Raw genomic sequence first — 20,390 nt, 5'->3', positions numbered from 1 at the left:
TCCTTTCTTTCATTGCAAACTAGATAGCCCAGGCAAATCAGGAGGAAGTGTGGTATTGGGAACAAGGGGACCACCACACTCAGGAAATACAGTCAAAATCACAGAAGGGGTTACCTACTTCCTAAAGGACCCCTAAGACATTCAAGCATTTTAAGGACCATACAAAATCTCTGGCTGTGAAAGGAACTTCACAACCAACAGCCCAATGTAACACCTGTAGGCAAAGTAAATGAGTCCTTCCATAACTCACCCAACAATCTCTCAGATAGTGTAGGGAGGAACAAGACTTCCCCTCTGGTGTTCTTTCTTTCCTTAACATCATTTGGCCTCCTTTCTAATGTTCAGAGAGAACAGAACTCACACCAGAATTATGTCTCTGCCAAAGTATAGAAACTTTCCCGTTAGACAGAGTCATATCCTGCAATAGAGGCCTCATGCCATCAAGGTCTTTGGAAGCTCCTGTGGAGTATGCCCCATTTAAATGGCTTCCACAAAATGGCAACAGGTACTGCTCCTTAACTTGGGTCCAGAGCATTAACTCCCTGATTGCCAGGAAGTGAAGAGGTGGATCTCCGCAAAGCTGCATTGTCTGTGGCAGCTACATCAGCATAGGTGTGACTAAATACCTCAGAGGCAACCTGCACACTCAGCTTCATAGATACAGAGGTTTAGATATGTTGGATTCTAGACCTATGACCAAAGGGAAGGAATGAAAGGAATCTAGGAAATGAAGGGAAATAAGAAGCAACATTCAGCTGAAAAGTGGTGAATAAAACTAAAGTCTAGCACAAGCAAGGACAGCACTGTCCATTCTCCATACTTTTGGCTGCTAGATTGAGTATTTTCTTTTCTCTGCCTCATCTTTTCACAACAGCTGGATGAAGGCATCAGAAGGACTTTGTATTGGTGCTCATTCACTGAAAACTCCAAATAGCAAACTCCTGCCTCAGTCCATGAGGAGCAGCAACCTGTTATAGTTTAGAGACAGAGGGTAGGGTCCAGCATTATAGCCCTGGTGGCCCTTCTGGGTAGTTCTGCCACTCATGACTGTCCTGATACTGGAAAAAAGGACTTTGCTCTCTCCTATCCCATGGATACCTGTGCCATGCAGGTCCACACCTTTCTCAGAATCACTAGGCATTCCTTACTCTTCTCCAAAGCTGCAGAGTCTTCAGTTTAAATGCTTTATGAAACTAAACACATGATATATAATGATGGGATTATGAAAATACAGAAGTCAGCCTAGACATCAAAGTTCCTTTGGCTGGTTGAGGCAGCTCAGTGAATGAGCCAACCTGCTGGCTAGAGTTCACTCTGACTTGGAGATTTGATGCTGATTCTTTTGGATTTCTACAATTATTAAATCCATGTCTGAGGGATCAAAAAATACAGAGGGAATTAATTCACTGGATCAATACTGTGGTCCTGCAGTGGGTTGGTCATCATAGGGGTGGTATGCTGATAAAGGTCAGCTCAGCCCTCCCTTGCTGCCTCATCCTTGCCCTATTCTACACTTCCCCCCTTACCAAGGGATGGCACAGGCCCTGACTCCCTCCAGATGTCAGTGCCATGTTCTTGGGCTTCCCAGATTCCAGAACCATGACAAAATTATTCTCCATTCTTTATGAATTCAGCAGTCTCTTGTTCTGTTCAAGCAGCAGAAAATGAACCAAGCAGAAAACTCTAAGGAGGAGAGATTTCAGAAAATTCTCTGTGATTTTTGCTAAAATTGCAGTGAACTTAAAACTGCTTTAAAAAAAAATACATTTTCTTATTTTACAAAAGCAAGCTAGATGACCCAGGGCCTTCTTGATGGAACTGAAGTCCAATCAGATGAAGATACAAGGTGAGATGCAATGGTCAAAACATATTCAAAGTACCTATTGTGGATTTTAAGCAAGATTACACATAACTCACAGAGAGGTGACTGGAGTTAGGTTTCTTCTTTATGATGTTGTAACTTGGAGAAAGTTATTTTAAACACATAAAAGTCTCATTTTTTTCTCTGCAATGAGGGGGATAATATTTAAATCAAGAAGATTTGATAGCACAACATAATGTTTAAACTCCTCACACCACATCTATCAGATACATAGTACTGTACAATATGATTTTCACTTTGTTTTTATAATGAGAGTATTAATCATGCCTGACTACTTTTCAATAAATCTAGAAATGAATGGGATTATAATCACAAAAATGAGAGATTACACTCCATTTATGTGTGTTCTATCAAAATGTATAAATACATTCTACTCTCATGTACAAATAATTAGAACAAGTAAAATAAAAAGGAATGAGATTGCTGGTAGAAACCAATTATGACTTTTTAATTCATACAGGTCAAAGTCCTATTTTTAAATGTTCTTTGGTAAAATAGTGTTCAAAATTAAAACCCAAAATATGTAATATGATTCAAATGAAAATACTATTTCAAACAATGGGGTGTGAGCTGAGTGCTCTCAGGATAACTTAACATTGGTAGAGTTTATATTGCTTAAAAAGAAATAAAAGATCAAATATCCTTTCAACAAAAAAATTTAGAAAACCACACAATTAACAAAAACAAAAGTATTTTATGAGCACAAAATGAAATAAAAGAGGTATCACCATTAGAAAAATTAATTAGAGCTATTACATGTTTTCCATTACTGTAACAAATACCTGAGTTACACCAACTTAATAAGAGAAAAATTTTATTTTGGCTCACAGTTTTGAGCTTTCAGGCCATGACTAAGAAGTGGCCTCTTTGCTTTGGACCTGTGGTGATGCAGTATATCATGGTAGGGACCATATTTTGGAGCAAACCGTTTCCATCTCAAGAAAATAAAAGGAGAGAGCAAGAGATCAGTTTCCACAATCCTCTTCTAGAACCTGTCTCCCCATGACATAAAAACTCCCACTAGGTTACACCTCTTAAATTTCAACCACCTTCCATTAGCATCCTGCTGAGGACTAAGTTTTTAACAAATGAGCTTGTGGGGAACACTCTGTATTCAAATATCTAAGGTCTAGCTGGTTGGATAAAAAATGAGAATGATATGAGAAATGAGTAATCACTCTTTATTCTAATTACAAAAATGAAGGAGACAAAGATTTCAAAATTATAAATGACACAAAGAATACAAAGAAAGTTTTTCTAAAACTTGAGAAGTTTTAGCAACTCTAAAAAGTACTGGCATCTAGATTAAGTAAAATAAATTATCATCTGTATTAAATGAATGATTCCGTAGGAAACTGTAACCTACCAAAACTTTTAATCTATACCTTACTTTATGGGTAAAGTGTATTTGTGAAGGCAGTATATAAGGCAGTATCGGATTTCTTTCAGAGCCTGTGATATCTGCATTTTAATGCAATATTTAGACCATTTATATTGATGGAACTAGTGGTATGGTTAATTTTAAGCATATCATTTCTTATGAGTTCTTTATGTTGTTTATTCTTTGCCATTTTTATACTTCTTTTGGATTATTTATGTTTCTTTTCCTTTTTATTTCCTTTCCTTATTAAACATAATAATTAATTTTAGTTGTGGGGACTGGGTTAAAAGTCCTCAATATGGCTTCATTACTATTATTTTACTAATTACATGTTAAAGATGTTTAAAGAGGAAACTCATATGTTTGCTCATGTACTTGTTATTTCTGATAACCTCTTTTCTGTTCACAAACTCATATTTCCACATGGTATCATTTTTCCATCAGTCTGAATTACTTCCTTTACCATTTGTTTAATGTCTTCATTAGTATATTACAGTTATGTGATATTTTTGTAATGAGAACACTTATCTACCCTCTTATCAAATGTCAACTATATGATGTAATATTAGCTATATTTATCATGCTATAATTATCATACATGATAACTATAGTTAATAACAGAGCAGAAATAATGTAGATAAAAGGAGACATTTTCCAGTGTAATGAACTCTGCACTTTTTGAACATCACTGTCCCCACAATCTCCAGCCTTATACTCTCTGCACCAGGACTATGACTATTTTGGATTATCTAAATAAATGATATCATACAGTACTTGTCTTTCTGTGTCCAGTCATTATCACTTAATATAATGCCCTCCAGTTTTATCCAGGTGGTTATAAGTGATAAGACTCCTTATTTGAAGAAACAGGAAAACATTTTGTTACCTGCATCTGAGACCAGCATTGAGAGATTCTGATGAGGGTGATGTATATTTCTACAACTTAGCATGTTGTGTGAGTTCTACTTTTAATGTTACCATTAAGTATTCCAGTTTTTACTGAACCAAGTACAATTTCCATACAAAAATTTACATGTGGAACTGAATTTACATATAGAATTTATATAGCATTAAAATTTTTAAACATAAATAGATTCAACATAAAAATAAGTCTAAAAAAGATGAAGAACAGCAATGAATGGAATAAGAATAAATGCAAAAGTTAAATAACATCAGGGCAATGATTCTAAAATTTTATTCATTAATTTAGTACATATTTAGAGAAACACTCTACTACATGTGCATGAGAACTTTTCAGTAGAGATAAACAAGACATTACAGAGTTTACATTATAGTAGGGAAACTATTAGAAGTACAACCACATATTTTATACATTAATTGTATTTACCAGAAATACACTGGAGGGAAAGGAAGTTAGAATCAGTTTCACAAATGTTACACTTCCTAAGAAGACAGTTTTAAGGTAAAAGGACTCTCCACATAGTGGAAAACTCACTCATTTCCTATCTGATGTGACTTTTATCCCCAGAGTTTTTTCACAGCGTTTGCCATCTCTGAGTTTCTCAAAGTATAGATGAAGGATTCAGCACGGGGGTTATGACTGTGTAAAACACATTCAATGACTTGTCACAGGGGAAAGTCTTAGCTGGTCTTGCATACGTGAAAATATAGGGAACAAGGAAGAAGACAAACATAGTGATGTGGGAACCCTAGATAAAGAGAGCTTTCTGTCTCCCTTCCTGACTCAGGTTCTTCAGAGAGTGCAAGACGACAGCATAAGACATGAGTAAGTGCAGAAACACAGTTGTGCAGATGAGTTCCCCATTGGCCATCACCAAGAGGCCAATCACATAGGTGTCAATACAGACAAATTTCAATAGGGGGTATGTCACATATGAAATGATCAATGACATTGGGGCCACAGAATGAAAGCCCATAAATAGTACCCAACTGAAATACTGAGTGCTAAACACCTCCCACCCAGTAAACTACCAGCAGTACAACACACACCCATGGACCTCATGATAAGCAAATAATTCAATGGCTTATAAATGGCCACTTAGCGGTCATCAACCATCACCAACAGAAGAAAGACCTCTGACCCATCAGAAAAGTGTCCTGTGAATAGCTGAGTCATACAAAACTCAAAGGATATGATACTTTCCCTTAAGAACAAGTTGGAAATCATTTGGGGAGAAATGACTGTAAAATAAATGGCACCCATAATGATAAGTTAGCGAGAAAGAAGTACATTGGTGAGCCCAGGGTCTTACTGAAATTTATGGTCATAAGGATGAGCAGATTTCCCACCATGGTCAAGATGTAGAAGAGCAAGAACATTTCAAAAACACTTTCTGCTCCATTGGATTCTATGTGAGTCTCAAGAGAACAAAGTAACTTACATTGTTCCTCCATTCCATCTAATCTTTTATTGTTGCTGAGTTCAGATAGTTAAGCAGTTCACCTACAAAACCATGAAAAACACTTAGGAGTATTATAATCCCAATCTTAATTCATTCATCCTCTGAAATATGTATAAGAAGCATCAACTTGTGTCCAGCTGTCTACTGCACATTTCAGTAATAGAAATAAGACAGAATTTCCTACCCTAAGTATAGTGATGGAATCAGTATTTAAATGACAACAAGATTATTCTCATAAAAATATCTTATTTGTATCATGCTATCAATTCACGGTGCTAGAATTTATAAATAAACTGGGTTATAGTACACCTCTCACTGGAAGCCATAATTATGTGATTAAAGGGATGTGATATAACAAGAAATGAAAAATGAATTTCATAAGAAAATGAATTTTCATGCATTTTCTTGCATTTCATGAGAAAATGTGTTTCATGATAAACACATGGAGTCACAAAGTTGTAATAGCAAAGATTCACTTAAGATCATTTTCATATTAATAGTGGCTAAAATAACATGTAAAATTCTAGAACAAAAGTCAGTATATTCATTACTGGTTCTATGACTATAAATCAACAACAATGGCAGCTTTTCCTCCAATTTCCACTCATCTCTCTTATCCACTGGACACCTCAACCAGAAGCACCTTACCTTTCATATTTCTGTTCTGATGATGTGCATGTCCTCCATCACATGAGAGGCCTTTTGAGCAGTTCTCGTTTTCTCTTTCAGAGCCCTCACCACAACCTCCTTCTGATATTCATAGTAGCACCCACAGTCTCTTTGAGACAATACAGGCTTTTTCTATCATGAATCACGACTCTCCCCCAATCATCTACCCATTACCAACTCCCACAGCTACATCCACAATTTTAGGAATTTTTTGTAGCTACACCTCACTTTCCAGTGGCAAAATTCATTTTCTTTTGTGAGAGTTGCTGTAATAAATACCCCAAACTGCTAAAGGACAGAAATCTGTTGTTTCAGAGTTTGGCATGCTAGAGATTCTGAATCACCATCTGTGCTATATTGATTTCTTCAGAAGACATTGAGGAAAAGCAGAATCTCAGGTCTTTCTCCTTAGCTTACAGATACCACTTTTGTATTGACATGTCACTCTTCCTACATCCAAATCTCCCTTCTAAAAGGCACCCATCCTATTGGAACAAAGACCATCCTAATGAACTTATTTTAACCTGTTGATTTTTGCAAAGACCCTACATACACAAAATTCACATTATGTGGTAGTGGAGCTTTGAAACTCACATGCATTTGAGGAAGAAATGGGAGGAAAAGAACAAAATAAAACAGTAGTTGTTTCATGTGATTCAATGTATGACCAATAGCTATCACACTTTCAAATATCCTCCCACATTGCTGAACCCTTCTTTTAGGGTCTTTACATGCACTTTCCTCTTTTTTCCTAACCTGCCAATGCTCAAAGAACAATAAAATTGTCTGTCTTTACCACTGCCTCTCCCCAAATTTAAAGGGCTATCTGAAACTATATAATTTGAAATACAAACCAGATATTCATATGTATTACAAAAGTGAAGTTCTGTTTCATGATAAATCTGTTCCTTCTCAGGTTTCCATTATCTAATTAAATGGAATTTCCTTCCACAAACTTTTTAGTCCCAGTTCTGATATTTTGACACACAATGAACGTCCATCCATTATTCCTTTCATTTTACTTATTCATATACTTAATAAATTCTATCAACCTATTCTAGGACACTCCCTTCCTCATATATTGAAAATTTCTCACTGCAACCCTCTATATCCCTGATATACTGCATGAGCCACTTGCCAGTTCTATCTACTTTCCTCTTAGATTCCAACAAGCCTATATCCTGAAACAACACAATTTATCTCATTAATCTTATTCAGATCATATCACTCCCTTGATCAAAATCCTACAGGAGTTTTTTTTTATCACATGCTAAACATGTATTCATGGCCTCCCAGAATTTCTGGCTAACTGCCTAAAATCATTTCTTGGAATTCTCCATGCTCAACTGCTCAAATTTTTCCCTAATGCTGAAACATCCATACTGATTTCCCATCACTCTATTTCCATCTGTTCTTCAGTAGACAGTAACTTATGAGACCAGAAATGATGACCACAACCTCTAAAATAAAGATAAATATTATAGAAAGTGTGTTCTATGTTCTATCATTTATTTATTTATTTCACCAACTACTGTGTACATAGCATCTACCTTCTGTCATGAAATTTCCAGGCATCACACAGTGTCCACAAACTCACTAAAATTCAGTCTCCACCAAGTTATGTATCTAGTGGATGGAATCTCAGGGTTGACTGAGCACACACCTTGTCACCTCTCCTGTTCCAGATGAACCATAAATCTTGGGAATAGAAAATGGTTGCATAATTTATTCTTTTAATTTTTAAATGTAACTCTCATATATAAGCAAAACAGTCATTACCTTCCCACAGAAGTTTTGCCCAACATTTGAATTATTTCAAATCCAAGGGATACAATTTCCTATGCAATGAAAAGAAAATTGAAAATTCTAGTTTTTCTATCAATTGTTAATGTCTTACTTTGAATCTTGTCTACAGTTTGAATGAGAACATTTTACTTCACTTACAAAGAGCAGGAAATCCCTTTTCAACCCAGGATACATGCAGAAGAAATAAATCAGTATTTTTCCTGTGAATATATTTACAACAATACATCTATGTATGTCCATTGCCCCCAGAGTCTTCTAACATTTGCAGAAAATCCTTACCAGCACTGTAGATGAACTTCAAATTAATTCCATGTTGAAAATAGAAAAATGAAAATTTTTCATAATATAATAATTTCTCAAAAAGGCAGACAAATCACAGTTTATATAGGAATATAGCACCTAAGTTTTTAACAAGTAATGTTTTCTCTGTAAGTTCTCTTCCAGTAACATTATTAATTACTACCATTCATCTCTGTACAGAGTCTCTGCTGCTGTTGGTATAGTCTAATACTTGTGGGAGATATCAGGAGATAGCATTATCCTTCTTCATGTAGACAATGCTTTAAACCTGCAGAAATATCTTTTCAAACAATTATATCAAGTCCTTAAGGACAGTATTCCCTAACAAAGTTGTAGATCATCATAGGCTTTATACCAAGAAACCACATTAACAGAGGAGTTCCACAATTGCAATGAATCCAAGACTGATTCTTCCTTAATAATAATGTTCACTGGGAAATCCCACAAGTTTATACCTGTAAATATGCCAATAGATCAATCACATTATTATGGTCAAGAAGATACAACTAAAATGTTCAGAAACAGGAAAATTGACAAAATGATAATTGACATAAATAATATATCAGTTCATTTAGATTTTTCCACTGAAGATAAATTTATCACTTATTTCCACACTGCTGTATCAATTTTTTTTTTCATGTATCTAAGACTCAATTTTCTCTTACTATTTGTATGGGAGTAAAAACATTTTTTAAAGATTTATATAGTTATACTAACTTGATGTTTATGTATTTATTAATTATTGTTTTAAACAATGTTAGGCATTTTCACTATAACGTGCCTTGGTGTGGATCTGAAATGAAAATGCCTAACATACAAAATAAAGATAGAATTTTGAGGGCTGCGAGAGAAAAGCATCAGATTACATATAGGGGGAAACCAATACGGACATCAGCAGATTTCTCAGCCCAGACTCTAAAAACTAGAAGGACCTTGAACAACATATTTCAAGCTATGAAAGCACATGGTTGTCAATCAAGAATCCTATACCCAGCAAAACTAACCTCAGATTTGAAGATGAAATAAAATCCTTCCATGATAAACAAAAGTTAAAAGAATTTACAAATAGAAAGCCTGCGCTACAGAATATTCTCAACAAAATATTCCATGAGGAGGAAATGAAGAACAACAATGTAGCTCAGCAAAGGGAGGAACTACCTTAAAGAAAAATCCATTCAAAGGAGAAACCAAGCCAAGTTAAAAACCAAAAATAAGCCCAAATGACTGGGAATAACAATCATATCTCAACAATAACCCTGAATGTTAATGGCCTAAACTCATCAATCAAAAGTTATACACTGGTGAATGGATTAGGAAAAAGACCCAACAATATGCTGCCTTCAAGAGACGCATCTCATAGAAAAAGACATCCACAGACTAAAGGTGAAAGAATGGGAAAAAAATCTACCACACACACGGAGTCAGTAAAAAAGCAAGGTTTTCCATCCTTATTTCAGATAAAGTGGACTTCAAGCCAAAGTTAGTCAGAAGGGATAAAGAAGGACATTTCATACTGCTTAAGGGAATCAAATCAGGAAGACATAATGATCATAAATATTTATGCCAAAACAACAGTGCATCAACGTACATCAAACAAATCCTTCTCAATTCCAGGAATCAAATAGACCACAACACAATAGTTCTGGGTGACTTTAACACACCACTGTCACCACTGGATAGATCTTCCAAACTAAAACTTAACCAAGAAAATGTAGAACTCAATAACACAATCAATAACCTAGACTTAATGGACATATATAGAATATTCCATTCATCAATGAGTGAATTAACTTTCTTCTCAGAAGCACTTGGAATCTTCTCAAAAATAGACCATATGTTATGCCACAAAGCAGCCCTTAGTAAATGCAAAAAAATAGAGATACTGCCTTGTGTTCTATCAGAACATAAAGGAATGAAATTAGAAATCAATGACAAAATAAAAAATAGAAATTATTCCAGCACCTGGAGACTAGTAAATATGCTATTGAATGAAACATGGATAACAGAAAACATTAGGGAGGAGATAAAAAGATTCTTAGAGGTAAAAGAGAGCGATGATACAACATATCAAAATGTCTGGGACATTATGAAAGCAATACTAAGAGGAAAATTCATTGCATGGAGTGCATTCAAGAAAAGAATAAAAAGTCATCAACTAAATGACCTAACATTACAGCTCAAAACCCTAGAAAAAGAAGAACAGAATAACAGCAAAAGTAGTAGAAGACAGGAAATAATTAAAATCAGAGCTGAAATTGAAGAAATTGAAAAAAAGAAACAATTCAAAAAGTTGACAAAACAAAAAGTTGATTCTTTGAAAAAGTAAACAAAATAGACAAACCCTTAGCCAAACTAACAAAGAGAAGGAGAGAGAAAATTCAGATTACTAAAATTTGGGATGAAAAAGGAAATATCAAAACAGACACCACTGAACTACATAACATAATGAGAAGTTACTTTGAAAATCTATATTCCAACAAAATAGAAAATACTGAAAACATCAACAAATTTCTAAAGACATATGCTCCTCCAAAACTGAACCAGGAGGACATATACAATTTAAACAGATGAATATCAAGCAATGAAATAGAAGAAGCCATCAAAAGCCTACCATCCAAGAAAAGTCCAGGACCAGATGGATTCTCAGCTGAGTTCTACAAGACCTTCAAAGAAGAACTCATTCCAATACTTCTCAAAGTAGTCCAGGAAATAGAAAAGGAGAGAATCCTACCAAACTCATTCTATGAAGCTAATATCACCCTCACACACAAACCAAACAAAGACACATCAAGGAAAGAAAATTTTAGTCCAATATCTTGATGAATATAGATGCAAAGATCCTTAACAAAACACTGGCAAATCGTATCCAAAAATATATTTTAAAAATTGTGCACCATGATCAAGTGGGATCATCCCTGGAATGCAAGGATGATTGAACATCCGTAAATCAATAAATGTAAGCCATCATGTCAATAGACTTAAGGATAAGAACCATATGGTTATTTCAATTGACGAAGAAAACACATTTGACAAAATACAACACCCCTTCATGCTCAACACACTAGAAAAAATCGGGATAGTAGGAACATACCTGAACATTGTAAAGGCTATTTATGCTAAGCCCACAGACAACATCATTCTTAATGGAGAAGAACTGAAAACATTCCCTTTAAAAATGGGAACAAGAAAGGGATGCCCTCTTTCACCACTTCTATTCAACATCCTACTTGAAATACTAGCCAGAGCAATTAGACAGACCAAAGAAATTAAAGGAATATGAAAAGGAAAAGAGGAACTCAAGCTGTCACTATCTGCTGATGACATGATTCTCTATTTAGAGGACCTAAAAACTCCTCCAGAAAAATTCTAGACCTCATAAATTAATTCAGCAAATAGCAGGTTATAAAGTCAACATGCATAAATCTAAAACATTTTTTATACATAAGTGATGAATCATCTGAAACGGAAATGAGGAAAACAACTCCATTTGCAATAGCCTCAAAAAAAAAAAAAAAAAAAAACTTGGGAATCAATCTAACCAAAGAGGTAAAAGATCTCTACAATGAAAACTACAAAACATTGAAGAAAGAAATTGAGGAAGACCTTAGAAGATGGAAAGATCTCCCATGTTCTTGGATAGGCAGAATTAATATTGTCAAAATGGCTATACTTCCAAAGGCGCTATACAGATTTAATGCAATTCCAATTAAAATCCCTAAGACATTTCTCATGGAAACAGAAAAAACCATCGTGAAATTCATCTGGAAGAACAAAAGACCCAGAATAGCCAAAGCAATCCTGGGCAGGAAGAGTGATTCAGGAGGTATCACCATACAAGATCTTAAACTCTACTAAAGAGCAATAGTAACAAAAATGGCATAGTATTGGTACCAAAACAGACAGGTAGACCAAAGGTACAGGATAGAAGACAGAGAGCCAAATCCACATAAGTACAGTAACCTCATACTAGACAAGGGTGCCAAAAACTTACAATGGAGAAAAGATAGCCTGTACAACAAATGGTGCCGGCATAACTAGAAATTCATATGAAGTAAAATGAAACTAAATCCCTATCTCTCACCCTGTACAAAACTCAACTCAAAATGGATCAAGGATCTAGGAATTAGACCTGAGACCCTTCACCAAATAGATGAAAAAGTAGGCCTGAGGGCTGTGGAGATAGCTCAGCTGGTAGAGTGCTTGCCTCGCAAGCACAAGGCCCTGAGTTCGATCCCCAGTATCGCAAAAAAAAAAAAAAAGTAGGCCTGAATCTCCATCATGTTGGCTTAGGACCAGACTTCCTTAACAAGACCCCAATAGCACAAGAAATAAAAGTAAGAATCAATAAATGGGATAGATTCAAACTAAAAAGTTTTTCTCAACACAGGAAACAATCAACAATGTGAAAAGAGAGCCTACAGAGTGGGAGAAAATCTTTTCCACACACACTTCTGACAGAGTACTCATCTTCAAAGTTTGTAAAGAAATTAAAAAACTTCACACCCAAAACACAAAGAACCCAATCAATAAATGGGCTAGGAAATGGGCAGACACTTAACAAAAGAAGATATACAGGTGATCAACAAATATATGAAAAAGGGCTCATCATCCCTAGTAATTAGAGAATTGCAAATTAAAACCACCTGAAGATTTCATCTAACTCCAATTAGAATGACTGTTATCAAGAACTCAAGCAATAATAAGTGTTGGTGTGGATATGGGGAAGAACGCACACTCACACATTGCTGCTGGAGTTGCAAATTGGTACAGCCACTCAGGAAAGCAGTATGGAGATACCGCAGAAAGCTTGGAATGGACCCACCATTAGACCCAGCTGTCCCACTACTCGGTACATACCCAAAGGACTTAAAATCAGCATACTACAGTGATGCAACCACATCAATGTTCATAGCAGCTCAATTCACAATAGGTAGATTGTGGAACCAACGTAGATGTCCTTCAATTGATGAAGGTTAAAGAAACTGTGGTATATATACACAATGGAATATTACTCAACCATAAAGAAGAATAAAATTATGGCATTTGCTGGTAAATGGAAGAAGTTGGAAAATATCATGCTAAGTAAAATAGGCCAAGCTCAAACAACCAAAGTCCCAATGTTTTCTCTGATAAGTGCATGACAATATATAACGATGGATGCTGGCAGGGGAAAGAGAAGAATAAAGGAATTTTGGATGGTGTAGAGGAAAAAGGCGTGGGATAGCGTGGGGATGGAAATATAAAGAAAAAAAAAACAATGTTAGAACATCTATTTACTTCATATTTATACTATTAAATGGAGATATGAGTTTTTTAAACAGAAAATCTGATCATAAATAGATTTCATCTGATTTATGACTTGTAACACAGTTACAAAATATTAGAGGAACAACTAAACACAGTAGATTGAATAAACTATAGTCTAACACACTACTAGAGCAAACCCTCAGGGAATTACAGCTCTTACTCAGGGATTTGAAATTATTAAGGATTTTTTTCAATAAGAGAAAAGAGGACTTCCAATTTCTGGTTCAATGGACATTCTCAACAAACTTTTAGCAAATTCAATCTGAAAATGTTAAAAACAATCATGCACCATGACAAATTGAGAAACATCCTACATACATAAGACTGATTTAGAATTCAAATATCAATTAATGCAATGAATTAAGTCAAAGGATAATGATGAAAATTCACAGGGTGATATCAAGAGTTGTAGTTAAAGTATTTAAAGAATTTATCACTCACAAAATACTAAGGGGAAAAATAAAAATGGACAATAAATAATGCCTAACTTCAAGACAGTATAAGCTATGAAATCAAGACAGTGTAGAATTGATTAAAAGAGTGAACAAATAGATCAAAGGGTAGACAAAGATGTCAACCACTTTGGAAAACTGGCAGTTCCTTATGAATCTAAGCAAACTCACCACACAATCAAGTAAGGGAGCACTTTGGAGTTTATACGAATGAGTCAAAAGTGTAGCCCTTACAGAGAGAGGCATTCAAATGTTTCTACAATCTTCGTTCATAACTGCCAAACCAAAGAATCAACCAAGATGCATTTCAGCACATGAATGGATAAATACAACATGGTTCATTCACAAAATGAAATACAATTCATTTCTTAAGAAGAAATGAGCTACTGAGCTATGAAAAGACATAGAGGAAACTTCAGAGTATTAACCAAGTGAAAGAGCCAGTCTGAAAAGGTTACATGTTGTATGGCCCCAATCATGTGACATTCCATAGTGTGCAACATCGTAGGGAAAGTAAAAACATCATAGTTCTCAAGGGTTAAAAGGAGGGACATGACTGGGTGGATCACAGAGGATATTTTCTTTACTGAAACTCTTCTATGATACCATAATAGAAATGCATGTCTTATATATTTTTCCGAGTCCATAGAAAGGACCACATCAAGAGTCGTGAGTGCATCCTGTTGTAAAAAGGAATTTTGAATGACACCATCATGTCATTATTGATCAAGAAATTGTAAAATGTACCACCATGGTGTAGGAAGTTAATAGTGTCTCCTATGATTTAAATAATTCCCGAAATTTCATGAACTAGAAACCAATGTTGAGAGGTGGGACCCTCAAGAGGAGATTAGTCCACTGGATTGATGTTCTTATCAGAGGGAGTGGGTTGGTTATCACAGGAGTGGGGTCCTGATAAAGGTGAGCTTGACCCTCCCTTGCTGTCTCATTCTTGCCCTCTCCTGTCCTTCCAACTTCACCATGGGATGATTTGGACCATCTCCAGATGCTGGGGTGGTGCTCTTGGCCTTCACATTCTGAGGACTATGGACAAATTAATCTCTGTTCTTTATGAATTGAGCAGCCTCAGTTATTCTGTTACAGCAGCAGAAAATGGACTAAGGCAGTGGGGGAGGCTGAGTTAATGGGGACAGAGGTTACATAGGAGGTCTAGGGACTTTGTGCTCAAATTTCTTTGACTCTGAAACTGCTTTAAAAATAGAGTTCATTAAGTTTAAACATAAAATTCCTGAGAATTAGTCTATTTCAGGAAGCACCAAACACCAGAAGATGAGCTACCTGACCCAGGGACCTAAATTTGGACTTGGAGTTCAAGCAAAATATGAAATAAGATGGAATAATCATACCATTTTGAACATACACTCTCGTGGATTTTAAACAGGACTGCAAAGAGGTTGAGAGAATTGATTGTGGTTAACTATCTTTCCTATGATTTTATAACTTTTAGAAACTTATTTTCAACATGAAAGCATAATTTTTTGTGAAATGAATTATTATATTTGAAGTTTTGCTAATACAGAAAAATATGTGCAGACTGTTCATGCAATGTCTGATACACAGAAGCATGTAATACAATTTTCTTTTCTTAAATGAGATTATTAAACATGCCAGACTTCTCCATTTAAAATAAATCTAGATATTAAGGAGAAAGTGAATAGAAGCCAACTGTTATGTTTCAGTTATTAGAACAAAAAACCCTATCTTTAGAATCTCTTTTATGAAAGAGGAAATTGAAATCAAAATTCTAGAATGCAGAAAATTCTTCAAAGGAAAACACTCTCTGAAACAAAGGGATACTATTACCAGTACTGAGAGGGAAATTTAGTCTTAACTGTTTGCATTATTTAAAAAGTAAGGAAGAAATCAAGAAATTTTTAAACCAAAAATGTTAGGGAAAAAAGCATATAATTAATCTACTAAACTAAAATAGGGAGGAGAACAAAATGAAGATAAAAATGATTTCCTCCATTAGAAAAACCTCAGTGCTATCATATCTGTGTGTGTTTTCCATTCCTGTAACAAACACCTGAGCTAAATCACCTTAGCAACACAATAGGTTTATTTGGCTCACCATTTCAGATGTTTTGGTCCATCACCATTTGGCCCCTTTGCTTTGGGTTTTTGGTGAAGCAACAAATTATGATGGGGAGCAAGTTGCTGAAAAATTGTTCACCACACTTATACAATATGAAAATGAAAGGGAGAAATGTATCAGAGTACCACAACCCTTTTCAAGAGCATCCCCTTCAAGGACCTAAAACTTCCCACTAGGCCTCAACTCCACATGTTAGCCTCTTCCAGTAGCCATGGAACCAACTTCTGTGGGCTCTTGGGGGACATTCCAGATACAAATGATACCAATCTATATTTGGTAATTTGATCACAAATTAATGAAAATAAGAAATTAAATAAATCACTCTATATCTTTATCTCAATAATGAAAGGAGTACAAATCTCAAATTTAGAACTTATACAAAGAGACCAAAGAAAGTTTCAAAAATGTGAGTAGATTTTATCACTTGTAATAAAACAATAAATAACTGAAACAGAATCAAGTAAAATAAATTTTATTCCAGATTAAATCAGTGATTTCACAGGAAATTATGAACCACAAAAATTTCAAATATATTCATTATTTTATATTTAAGATGTATTTCTCATAGGCAGAATATAAATAAGTCTTGTTTTTCTTTATAGGGTCTGCAATCTTTGTAATTTATCATGGTATTTAGATCATTTACATTTTATGTAATTGTTGATAAAGTTCATTTTAAAAATACCATCTTCCTATTTTTCTATGTGCTTCACAGGTTTCATGTTCTTTTTTCCATTCTGATGCTTTATTTTGGATTTTTTTATCTTCTTTAGTCTCTAATTGACCTAACTCTTACATGGATGGCTTATAAATTGCAATTTCAGTTATTCACATTCTAACATCAGGTGATATTTGAAAACTTGATGCATTTTATAAAAACTTCACACAGTAAATGTATTGTTTCCCTTTTGAGCCATTATGGCATTATTATCAAACTATATATGTTTAAACCCCCATATCATCATGTTATTCCTGGGTCTTAATCAGGCATATTTTAAAGAAATTTAAGTAATATGAAAAATCTTAAATATTTCCTCAAGCAGTTACCACTTTGGTGATCTTCATCTGGTAGTACAAACTGATATTCTCATCTAGGATCACTTTTCATGAGTCTGACTTCCTTGAACATCTTGGAATTAAAGCCACTAATAGGACAATTATCTTACTCTACTTTTAAGATTTTCTCTAGTTATGGACTGAGTAACTTGTTTAGGATGTGCTTTCATATAATATTCTTTATGCTTAATATGCCTGCCTTCATGAAGCTTCATGAGTCAGTATTTATGAAGTCTATCAACTTAAAAATATTTCTTGCATTATTTCTTTCAATATTTTTCTATCCTCTGACACTGTTTTCCTTTAGCATCTCAAATCATGTATTTATTAAGTCACTTGTAGTATTGAACAACTCCCTGCTGAGTGTTCCTATTTTATATTTTGATATAGTTTATTTTGATTAGTTTTAGTGTATCTTTTAAAGTCTGTTGCAATGCCTAAAGTGCTTTTAATACCATACCCTACTTTTTTTGCTGCAAATAGTGTAACTTTTGCCTCTTTAGCAAATTCAGATTGGGTTATCTTTTCTCTTCCCTATGTCAAATCCTTGAACATATACAATATAATTAAAATTTATTTCAATACCATTTATGCTACTGCTAATAAGTGTGTCAGTTCTGAGTAGCATTCCACTGATTTATTTATTCTTCTCAAGAGCACAATTTAGTGCTTCTTTACATGACTTATATTTTTGCACTGGATCTCAGAATTTATAGTTTTACCATGTTTAGTATTAGACATTATTACATTTATAAACACTCATGAGAATTGTTCTGTGTTACAATTAAGTTGTTTGGAAGCATTGTGATTTTGTATGTTTCTCTCTTTATCATTTTTTAAATATTCTTATGATTATATTTTCCAAGCTAGAGAAATGCCCATTGTAAATCTAATAACATTCCACTACTGAGCAAAGATCTTTCTAATTACTCAAACCAAGACCTGCCCCTGTGCTGTCAGGATTCCAGTCAAGTTGGTGAAAGTAGACACTGTTCTCAGCCCAACAAATGCCAGGCACTCTTCTCTCTGGCTAGGTCTTTTGCTGCTGCAGGTAGTTTCCTCAAATGCATGTGCAGTGCTGAATAATTTAGGGAAAAACCCTGTAATTCTCCATAGCCCTCCTTATCTTGCTCCAGCTCTTGCTTCTTCTCTTTCTCACACATGCACATATACTTTCAGCCTCTACCTCTCCCTTCATTTGCCCTTCAGTTTTCAACCTCAGTGTCCTTGATCTCTTCAACTCACTCTTTCCTCTCCTCAAATCAAGGCATGTCCCAGGATTTTCCACTGTGGGCACAGCATGAAAGATATCCAAAGGAAACAAGCAGGGACTGTTCTACAGATCAACTTGTTTCTCTTCCTTTACTCAATGTTTCCATCAATGTTTCTTATTGTCAAATGTGTTCAAAGCCTTTTTTTATTTGTTGCTGGCTTATAGGCTTCTTACAGACATGAGTGTAAAGCTCTGTGTTTCCCAATCATGGCCAAAATTAACATTATAAGAACGAGTATAATTGAATGCTGGAAATTTTATTAGGTCAGAAAGAAAAATCATAAATTCATTTTAATAGGTTCTTAAACATAATTAGTGAATACTACAGCACTTTCTGGAAAAGAGGTGAGGAAAATATATGATTTATTTTTAACATAAAGGGAAGGAATAAATCTTAAACACAAAGTCAGTACCATCCTTAATAGCAAAACACTAAAATCAATGATTCTTTCCCCAAGTCATTTTGAAGCAGAATAGTCCTCATCTTTGTGAATTTTTTTAAGATATTGATTTCTTCTTTTTCTTCTTTTTGTATTTGTTCTATTTAGTTATATAGGAGAGTAGAATACATTTTCACACATCATACATAGTTAATAGAATAGATAGTGATTTATTCAATTTCTCATTTTTATTACTTTGTAATCAAATTACCAAGTATACATTACTATCATTTGAACCTGGAATGACCCCCAACACTGATCAGACAACACTGGTGACCACAGATATGGTATCTAAGAGGAATTGAGGATCACATGCAGAAAGTCCTGCCAAAGGCACAACCTGAACATCAGCATAAAAACAGCATGCAAACCTAAACAGAAGCACACAGGACCTTCCACCAATTAAAGGTCATATATTCCACAAGTCTCTTAGTTTCTTTTGTGCATGCCTAAGGGGTCATCCTTTCTCTTCATAGGTTGCATACTCTTCAAGGTGGGGGTTTTATCATGAACCTGGCGGGGGGGGCGGGGATTTTGATCTTATCACATACACAAATGAATGTTCATAATATAGACAAGCTGTTTTCTGTTGCCTAAGTCCATTCTTGAAATACTGATTTCAAGGTGACCTTGAGAAGACTCTAGAGGAACTCCCTGAAAAACAACTTAAAGTCATTTTGGTCCAGAAAAATAGAAAGACTCAGGAATGGTTTCACATGAAGGAAATCCATGGTTTACATATAATGGGAAGATCAATGTGTGTCTTTCTATTTTCTTTTGCTACAAAGAGAATGTTATTGGAACAGTTGGTGAAGTGGTAGTAAGCTGTGTGGATGGTGTTAATAATATTGTCTCAATGTCAACCTCTCGATTTTGATCACTCTGCTGTGGTTATTTAATGAGTTTATTGTGTTTTGGAAAGGCTTAGAAGTTTAAATACAAAAGAGTCACCATGTCTCCATCTACTCATAAGCCTTTAAGTAAAAACTATTAATTCTACACATATAAATGACAGAGAACTGCTTGTACACTTAGAAAAAAGAGACACAAGAGAGTAAAAAGCAAACATAGAAAAATATGAATATGGGGAACCTGGGGTAAGGTTCTCCAGGATACCTTGCAACTTTGACCTGAGTTTGAAATATTTCACAATCAAAATGTTTTTAAACAAAAACCTACACATGAAAAATATAGAAGTGTAAACGAAGGTAGGAACAATATACTCGATGGATACTTTTTGTTCAGTGTATGCAAACAGGGCTGAAGACCTTGTCATCATCCCTAGGTAAAAATCCTACCATACCTGAGCACAGGCATGACTTCA

This window comes from Sciurus carolinensis, chromosome 11, assembly GCF_902686445.1.
Source record: "Sciurus carolinensis chromosome 11, mSciCar1.2, whole genome shotgun sequence".
Classification (NCBI taxonomy): Eukaryota; Metazoa; Chordata; class Mammalia; order Rodentia; family Sciuridae; genus Sciurus; species Sciurus carolinensis.
The sequence above is the reverse complement of the archived record's forward strand: the minus strand, read 5'-3'. Positions refer to the sequence as shown.